The sequence below is a fragment of the Vicia villosa genome, unplaced genomic scaffold (assembly GCF_029867415.1).
Source record: "Vicia villosa cultivar HV-30 ecotype Madison, WI unplaced genomic scaffold, Vvil1.0 ctg.000680F_1_1, whole genome shotgun sequence".
Classification (NCBI taxonomy): domain Eukaryota; kingdom Viridiplantae; phylum Streptophyta; class Magnoliopsida; order Fabales; family Fabaceae; genus Vicia; species Vicia villosa.
In genome coordinates, this window is record NW_026705304.1 from 666,908 (window position 1) to 676,910 (window position 10,003).

A 10,003-nucleotide genomic window follows, 5' to 3' on the forward strand; every position below is an offset into this window, starting at 1 on the left:
CAGCATTGAAATTCTCCAAAAGTATTTCGAGATCGGATTTATAGGATCCAGGTGATTCCTCGAAATACTGGGAGTGGGGGTTGAAGAAAAAGTTTGGGTGATACATTGTAAATAATTAAAAAAAAATGCCTTAGTCTCTACTGCGTAACTAAAAGAGTTACGATATCGACTTAAATAGTCCCCGGCAACGGCGCCAAAAACTTGATCGCGACTTTGCGTGTCTATTAGTCGGGCTAACTGCAAGTGCACAGTCGTGTCGTGTAGTTTTAAAAGATATCGAATCCACAGGGACTATAAATCGACCTACCGTTATCTAAAGTCACTATGTAAAGCTAAGGCTAATTAATCGCGACTTTGCGTGTCTATTAGTTGGGATAACTGCAAGTGCACAGTCGTGTCGTGTAGTTTTAAAAGATATCGAATCCACAGGGACTATAAATCGACCTACCGTTATCTAAAGTTACTATGTAAAGCTAAGGCTAATGATATTTGGGTTTTTTTTATAAATGGGGAAACTAAAATCTTAAATCTAGGTAAAAATATAATAACAAACGGATATCAGTATGTATTTCATCTAACTTAGGTGATCCGAAGTTCCATTGGCCAGATTTTAATTAAATCAAAGATCTTTACTAACTATGTTATTTAAAAGTCCTCCTCTCAAACTCTCGCTCTATTGATTCAGACTACGATCCTAACTCTTAATGTACGCTTTCGCCATCCCACAAGATTTAGAAACGCTTTTTAAAAACAACATAGTTAATAAAATGCTTGTTTTATGAAGTCGTTATCTACTTAAATCTCCTAATCTCAAACTCTCGCTCTGTTGACTCGGAACATGCTAATATCCCTAACGTACGCTTTCGCCATCCCGCGCGGGTGTAAAAACACTTTTTGAAAATAAATAAGTTCTAATTAGTTTTAATACGCTTTCGCCATCCTTAAAACTAATGTCCTATGTCTACTATCCAATTAAAGATCTCAAACTTTCGCTCTATTGATTTTAACCTTTGACCGTCTTAACCCCTCAAACTTTCGCTCTATTGGTTTTAAGACTTACTAATTAAATTAGACATATAAACCAAAAACAAGTGACATTTAATAAAACATAGTTAAGCCAATTTATTTCGGATCCCTACGGTTAAATTACTTTACATACCGACATCTAAATAAATTAGCCAGACATATTAATATGGTTAAACATGCATAAATAAATTCGGTTCATAATATTAGGCATATTAATTGGCATATAATATATCATGCAATACATATAAATAAAGGCGGTAAATAATAAACCTGAATAATATAAATCTGAAATAAATCTTTAGATCTTCAAGTACTCGAACCTCCACCACAAATCGGTTGGATTGTTCTTCGATAAATTCTTCGATCAAATAATTATAAAAACAAGGAAATAAAATACTATGATCTAACGTAAGGTTAGATCCAGTAAAAGGTTCACAACAATTTCCGGTGGAGAAATTGTTGTGAGAAAAGATGAACGGGATAGAAAATAATTGCTGGAAATATAATGCTGGAAATAAAATACTGGAATAAAAATAATACGAAAGCTTAAAACTAAAATGTTGATCCTTGCTGAAAAACTCGGACACTGGAAACTGAAGTATCAGTCCCCTTTTATAGCTGAGCGTAGGCAGTTTCGTTCCGTGAATATAGCACCTTCTGACGCAGACTTGGGAGACGCACGTCTCCACTTCTTCAGGAAGACTAGGCAAACAGACTTGAGACGTGCGTCTCAAGTGGAGCTTTTTTAGGGAGGGTTGGAGACGTGCGCCTTGTGTGAGAAAGAAGTGGAGAAAATAGTGGAGAGGTGGAGACGGGCGTCTCCATTTGTGACGTGGTCATTTGTGGGCTTTGGGCCTTTGGAGACGGGGGTCTCCAACTTTGGATATGGGCATCTCAACTTTGGAGACGGGGGTCTCAGTTTGGAGACGGGGGTCTCCATTTGGAGATGGGCATCTCCCTCTATCTTCGTGGGTTGGGCTTGCATCTTTGCACAATTGGGTCTTCTTTGCACCCCTTTCTTACTTCAGCACCCCTTTTTCATCTTTTAAGCATAAATAGTAGTGGATTTAGCTCCATTTCTTCTCCTTTTCACAAATAGTCCTCAAAACGAACATAAAACCTAAAACAATGAAAATACCAGCATAATACCAACATAAAGCAACATAATTAAGATAAAATAGGGAAATAATATATGTAAATCAAGCCTAATATGTGATACATTTTCGTGTTATCAAATACCCCCACACTTAAACCATTGCTTGTCCTCAAGCAATCAACCACACGGTAAAAGAAAATGATTAAGCAAGGTTTTTGAAACACAGGCACGACACAACTCCTAGTCATACGTGGTTGCTAGGCTAAGGTTAGATCGATAGGTACTAAATGCCAACACCAAGGATACCGTAACGACACAATGTCAAAAACTCCCTCCTTATATAAACCAATTCGAATTATGCCATTATAACTCAACCTATATCTCTTGTTGTTTGTTTCACTCTTTTCATTCTAGCGCAATCACATTAAGCCCGTTATCCGTACACGCACATAGTAGGGAAATCGGTTAGCGACTATGATCCTTTTCTTTTCTTTAGCACAGGGTTCTGGTTTTTAAGTGGTGCAGCCCCATTTTCCCAACTGCGGTTGCGGGGGATCGGACCGTAGTCCACCCTACCAAGCCCAGTACCAGTGACCTCTAGGCCAACCAACAGTGGGTTCTAATTATTAAATCCTTATAGGCGTAACAACCGTTGGGCTAAATGACCGGGTGAGGGTCACCTAACTTAGAGGGTTATTTTTCAATTAAAACATTTATTTATTAAAAACTGGATCATTCACTTATATTCATCGACTCCCTACGTAGTTTGTGCTTAAGATGGTGTCGACTGCTAATATAAACTACTTAAGAGCTACTTTGAAAACTTGATCCTAAGGTCTCGGCATAATGGGTACTCAAATTGATATCACATAATTAGGGGGTTTAGGGTGTCAGGACGGTATCAATGTTATTGAAACATTCCCAAGTCTTTCCAACAAAGCCTAAAGTGTGACAACCTCTATACTTTCAGAGTGTGTATGCCATGCGTCAAAATTCAAAATTTTGTTGGAGGTTAAAATTTTTCAAATTTTGGGAAATTCGATAACAACAGAAAATCATATATAAATACTTGACAACATAACTAGAAAACAATAAAGCAACAAATGAAAGCGGTAAAGCTTCTCCCCCACACTTAAACCAAACATTGTCCTCAATGTTTCGATCCAAGGTGGAGAAGAAAAGACAGAACCTATATTGATGCTACTCGCGAGTTATCACGACCAAATCCACTCCGCGTCCGGAGGAAATACCTTCTCCTATCATACTCATCAATTGTGTCACCACCAGCAGCAACACTCATAGGAATGTGCGTGGAGACCCTTTCATCTTTGAGACGATCGTCTATAGATTTTTCGCCTAGATATGGTTGAGACGTGACAAGCGATCCATACTTTTATTTTCTGCAAATTCAAACAATAAAAGGAAAACAATTAAATGGAAAGCTCGTGGGTTGCCTCCCACGCAGCGCTTTGTTTAACGTCGATAGCTTGACGGTTTAAGAGTGCAAGCACTCAAGGTGGTTCTCTCGAGAATGACTCCTCGGTTGAACTTTTAGAAAACCTCGTTTTCCATGGCCACTTATCAAGCCATCTCACATATCCCTCACCTTTTCTTTTCTTTCTTCTGTGGGGTGGTTCATTCTTTTGAAATCGTGGTGGCGGTTCTGGATCGATCATAAGTATCAACTTTTCAAGTTCGGGCTTAGTGATATTATCCACCACCTCAAAGGTTAACCTTACCCTCTTAACAATAGTAATATTCCTAGTTTTATGGTTCTCTAACTTCTCTTTTCTGTGGGGTGGTTTGCTCTTTTGAACTCGTGGTGGTGGTTCTGGATCTATCCTAAGTGTTAGTTTTTCAAGCTTAGGATTAGTAATTTCGTCCACCGCCTCAAAGGTTGACCTCACCCTCTTAACACTAATGATCTCTTTGGCTTCATGGTCCTCTAAATTCCTTTTTTTATGCAAGACTTTAAACAAGAGTGCATTTGTGTGGATATTTTCCAATACCTCCACATACGTTTTGGATTGGGATTCTACCTTAGCTCCCATAAAACTTTGCGGAAAAGGAATCGGTGGGGTATAGGGAAGAGGAATAACTATAGGTGCTTCCTTCTCTACCTCTTCTACAACCTCCCTTTCAGTTGGTGTTGGTGGATTTTTCTCAATCTCCACTCTTTTCTCACTAGAAATCTCTTCAACCACACTATCACTCTCCTCAATCTCATAATCACTCTCCACAATCTCATTATCACTCTCCTCAGGAATTTCAATTTGTTCTTCACTAATGGTTATGTCAATATACTCCTCAAGTAAGTCTCCTAGCGACTTTTGTTCAAGTTGGGAGATTTGAGTTTCTAATGCCATGTTGTGAGTCGCGAGGGACTCAACCATAGTGGTCAGTTGCCTAAGGGTTTCATTGTTTTGAAGACTTTGTTTGATAAACTCTTGGTTTTGGACGGTTTGTGTCTCTACAAAGTGCTCCATCATGGCTTCTAATCTAGAGTGAGTTAGCGTCTCATCGGGATCCTCCGTTGATGTTTCGAAGTTAAAATTATGGGATTCTTGAGGTTCTTCAAAGGGTGTTCGAGTTGCATTTTGTGTTTCCTCAAAGTGCTTCGTCATCATAGATTCTAGCCTAGAAAGAGTTTGTTCTTCAATGAAATCCTCCATTAAGATTTCGAGGTTGGATTTATGATAATCTTGCGACTCCTCAAAATGTTGGGCGTGGTGATCGTGGAGGAAATTTGGTTGATGATAAGTTGGCGTTGCATTGAAATCCTCTATTAATGCTTCGGGGTTAGAATTATAGGATTCTTGTGGTTCCTCGAAATATTGGGAGTAGAGGAAATTCGGTTGAGGATAAGTTTGGTTGGAATTATAAAATTCTTGTGGTTCCTCAAAATGTTGGGATTGGTGATTGTAGAGGGAATTCGGTTGAGGAAAAGCTAGTGTCGAATTGTAATCCCCAATTAATGTTTCGAGGTTTGGATTGTAGGTTTCTTGTGGTTCCTCGAAATGTTGAGATTGGGAGTTGCAGAGGTAATTTGGGTGAGAATGAATTGGTGGCGCAGCATTGAAATTCTCCAATAGTATTTCGATATCGGATTTATAGGATCCAGGTGATTCCTCGAAATACTGGGAGTGGGGGTTATAGAAAAAGTTTGGGTGATACATAGTAGTAAATGAAAAGAAAGAAAGAAAAAAAAAGTGCCTTAGTCTCTACGGTGTAACAGCGAGTTACGATATCGACTTGAATAGTCCCCGGCAACGGCGCCAAAAACTTGATCGCGACTTTGCGTGTCTATTAGTCAGGATAACTGCAAGTGCACAGTCGTGTCGTGTAGTTTTAAAAGATATCGAATCCACAGGGACTATAAATCGACCTACCGTTATCTAAAGTTACTATGTAAAGCTAAGGCTAATGATATGTGGGTTTTTTTTATAAATGGGGAAACTAAAATATTAAATCTAGGTAAAAATATAATAACAAACGGATATCAGTATGTATTTCATCTAACTTAGGTAATCCGAAGTTTCATTGGCCAGATTTTAATTAAATCAAAGATCTTTACTAACTATGTTATTTAAAAGTCCTCCTCTCAAACTCTCGCTCTATTGATTCAGACTACGATCCTAACTCTTAATGTACGCTTTCGCCATCCCACCAGATTTAGAAACGCTTTTTGAAAACAACGTAATTAATAAAATGCTTGTTTTATGAAGTCGTTATCTACTTAAATCTCCTAATCTCAAACTCTCGCTCTGTTGACTCGGAACATGCTAATATCCCTAACGTACGCTTTCGCCATCCCGCGCGGGTGTAAAAACACTTTTTGAAAATAAATAAGTTCTAATTAGTTTTAATACGCTTTCGCCATCCTTAAAACTAATGTCCTATGTCTACTATCCAGTTAAAGATCTCAAACTTTCGCTCTATTGATTTTAACCTTTGACCGTCTTAACCCCTCAAACTTTCGCTCTATTGGTTTTAAGACTTACTAATTAAATTAGACATATAAACCAAAAACAAGTGACATTTAATAAAACATAATTAAGCCAATTTATTTCGGATCCCTACGGTTAAATTACTTTACATACCGACATCTAAATAAATTAGCCAGACATATTAATATGGTTAAACATGCATAAATAAATTCGGTTCATATGATTAGGCATATTAATTGGCATATAATATATCATGCAATAAATATAAATAAAGGCGGTAAATAATAAACCTGAATAATATAAATCTGAAATAAATCTTTAGATCTTCAAGTACTCGAACCTCCACCACAAATCGGTTGGATTGTTCTTCGATAAATTCTTCGATCAAATAATTATAAAAACAAGGAAATAAAATACTATGACCTAACGTAAGGTTAGATCCAGTAAAAGGTTCACAACAATTTCCGGTGGAGAAATTGTTGTGAGAAAAGATGAACGGGATAGAAAATAATTGCTGGAAATATAATGCTGGAAATAAAATACTGGAATAAAAATAATACGAAAGCTTAAAACTAAAATGTTGATCCTTGCTGAAAAACTCGGACACTGGAAACTGAAGTATCAGTCCCCTTTTATAGCTGAGCGTAGGCAGTTTCGTTCCGTGAATATAGCACCTTCTGACGCAGACTTGGGAGACGCACGTCTCCACTTCTTCAGGAAGACTAGGCAAACAGACTTGAGACGTGCGTCTCAAGTGGAGCTTTTTTAGGGAGGGTTGGAGACGTGCGCCTTGTGTGAGAAAGAAGTGGAGAAAACAGTGGAGAGGTGGAGACGGGCGTCTCCATTTGTGACGTGGTCATTTGTGGGCTTTGGGCCTTTGGAGACGGGGGTCTCCAACTTTGGAGATGGGCATCTCAACTTTGGAGACGGGGGTCTCAGTTTGGAGACGGGGGTCTCCATTTGGAGACGGGGGTCTCCATTTGGAGATGGGCATCTCCCTCTATCTTCGTGGGTTGGGCTTGCATCTTTGCACAATTGGGTCTTCTTTGCACCCCTTTCTTACTTCAGCACCCCTTTTTCATCTTTTAAGCATAAATAGTAGTGGATTTAGCTCCATTTCTTCTCCTTTTCACAAATAGTCCTTAAAACGAACATAAAACCTAAAACAATGAAAATACCAGCATAATACCAACATAAAGCAACATAATTAAGATAAAATAGGGAAATAATATATGTAAATCAAGCCTAATATGTGATACATTTTCGTGTTATCACTAATGATATTTGGGTTTTTTATAAATGGGGAAACTAAAATCTTAAATCTAGGTAAAATATAATAACAAACGGATATCAGTATGTATTTCATCTAACTTAGGTGATCCGAAGTTCCATTTGCCATATTCTAATTAAATCAAAGATTTTTACTAACTATGTTATTTAAAAGTCCTCCTCTCAAACTCTCGCTCTATTGATTCAGACTACGATCCTAACTCTTAATGTACGCTTTCTCCATCCCACCAGATTTAGAAACGCTTTTTGAAAACAACATAGTTAATAAAATGCTTGTTTTATGAAGTCGTTATCTACTTAAATCTCCTAATCTCAAACTCTCGCTCTGTTGACTCGGAACATGCTAATATCCCTAACGTACGCTTTCGCCATCCCGCGCGGGTGTAAAAACACTTTTTGAAAATAAATAAGTTCTAATTAGTTTTAATACGCTTTCGCCATCCTTAAAACTAATGTCCTATGTCTACTATCCAGTTAAAGATCTCAAACTTTCGCTCTATTGATTTTAACCTTTGACCGTCTTAACCCCTCAAACTTTCGCTCTATTGGTTTTAAGACTTACTAATTAAATTAGACATATAAACCAAAAACAAGTGACATTTAATAAAACATAATTAAGCCAATTTATTTCGGATCCCTACGGTTAAATTACTTTACATACCGACATCTAAATAAATTAGCCAGACATATTAATATGGTTAAACATGCATAAATAAATTCGGTTCATATGATTAGGCATATTAATTGGCATATAATATATCATGCAATAAATATAAATAAAGGCGGTAAATAATAAACCTGAATAATATAAATCTGAAATAAATCTTTAGATCTTCAAGTACTCGAACCTCCACCACAAATCGGTTGGATTGTTCTTCGATAAATTCTTCGATCAAATAATTATAAAAACAAGGAAATAAAATACTATGACCTAACGTAAGGTTAGATCCAGTAAAAGGTTCACAACAATTTCCGGTGGAGAAATTGTTGTGAGAAAAGATGAACGGGATAGAAAATAATTGCTGGAAATATAATGCTGGAAATAAAATACTGGAATAAAAATAATACGAAAGCTTAAAACTAAAATGTTGATCCTTGCTGAAAAACTCGGACACTGGAAACTGAAGTATCAGTCCCCTTTTATAGCTGAGCGTAGGCAGTTTCGTTCCGTGAATATAGCACCTTCTGACGCAGACTTGGGAGACGCACGTCTCCACTTCTTCAGGAAGACTAGGCAAACAGACTTGAGACGTGCGTCTCAAGTGGAGCTTTTTTAGGGAGGGTTGGAGACGTGCGCCTTGTGTGAGAAAGAAGTGGAGAAAATAGTGGAGAGGTGGAGACGGGCGTCTCCATTTGTGACGTGGTCATTTGTGGGCTTTGGGCCTTTGGAGACGGGGGTCTCCAACTTTGGAGATGGGCATCTCAACTTTGGAGACGGGGGTCTCAGTTTGGAGACGGGGGTCTCCATTTGGAGACGGGGGTCTCCATTTGGAGATGGGCATCTCCCTCTATCTTCGTGGGTTGGGCTTGCATCTTTGCACAATTGGGTCTTCTTTGCACCCCTTTCTTACTTCAGCACCCCTTTTTCATCTTTTAAGCATAAATAGTAGTGGATTTAGCTCCATTTCTTCTCCTTTTCACAAATAGTCCTTAAAACGAACATAAAACCTAAAACAATGAAAATACCAGCATAATACCAACATAAAGCAACATAATTAAGATAAAATAGGGAAATAATATATGTAAATCAAGCCTAATATGTGATACATTTTCGTGTTATCACTAATGATATTTGGGTTTTTTATAAATGGGGAAACTAAAATCTTAAATCTAGGTAAAATATAATAACAAACGGATATCAGTATGTATTTCATCTAACTTAGGTGATCCGAAGTTCCATTTGCCATATTCTAATTAAATCAAAGATTTTTACTAACTATGTTATTTAAAAGTCCTCCTCTCAAACTCTCGCTCTATTGATTCAGACTACGATCCTAACTCTTAATGTACGCTTTCTCCATCCCACCAGATTTAGAAACGCTTTTTGAAAACAACATAGTTAATAAAATGCTTGTTTTATGAAGTCGTTATCTACTTAAATCTCCTAATCTCAAACTCTCGCTCTGTTGACTCGGAACATGCTAATATCCCTAACGTACGCTTTCGCCATCCCGTGCGGGTTTAAAAACACTTTTTGAAAATAAATAAGTTCTAATTAGTTTTAATACGCTTTCGCCATCCTTAAAACTAATGTCCTATGTCTACTATCCAGTTAAAGATCTCATACTTTCGCTCTATTGATTTTAACCTTTGACCGTCTTAAGCCCTCAAACTTTCGCTCTATTGGTTTTAAGACTTACTAATTAAATTAGACATACAAACCAAAAACAAGTAATATTTAATAAAACATAATTAAGCCAATTTATTTCGGATCCCACAGTTAACTTACTTTACATACCGATATCTAAATAAATTAGTCAGACATATTAATATGGTTAAACATGCATAAATAAATTCGGTTCATAATATTAGGCATATTAATTGCCATATAATATATCATGCAATAATAATAATAATTAAAGCGGTAAATAGAAACCTGGATAATATAAATCGGAAATAAAACTTGAATCTTGGAGTACTTGAA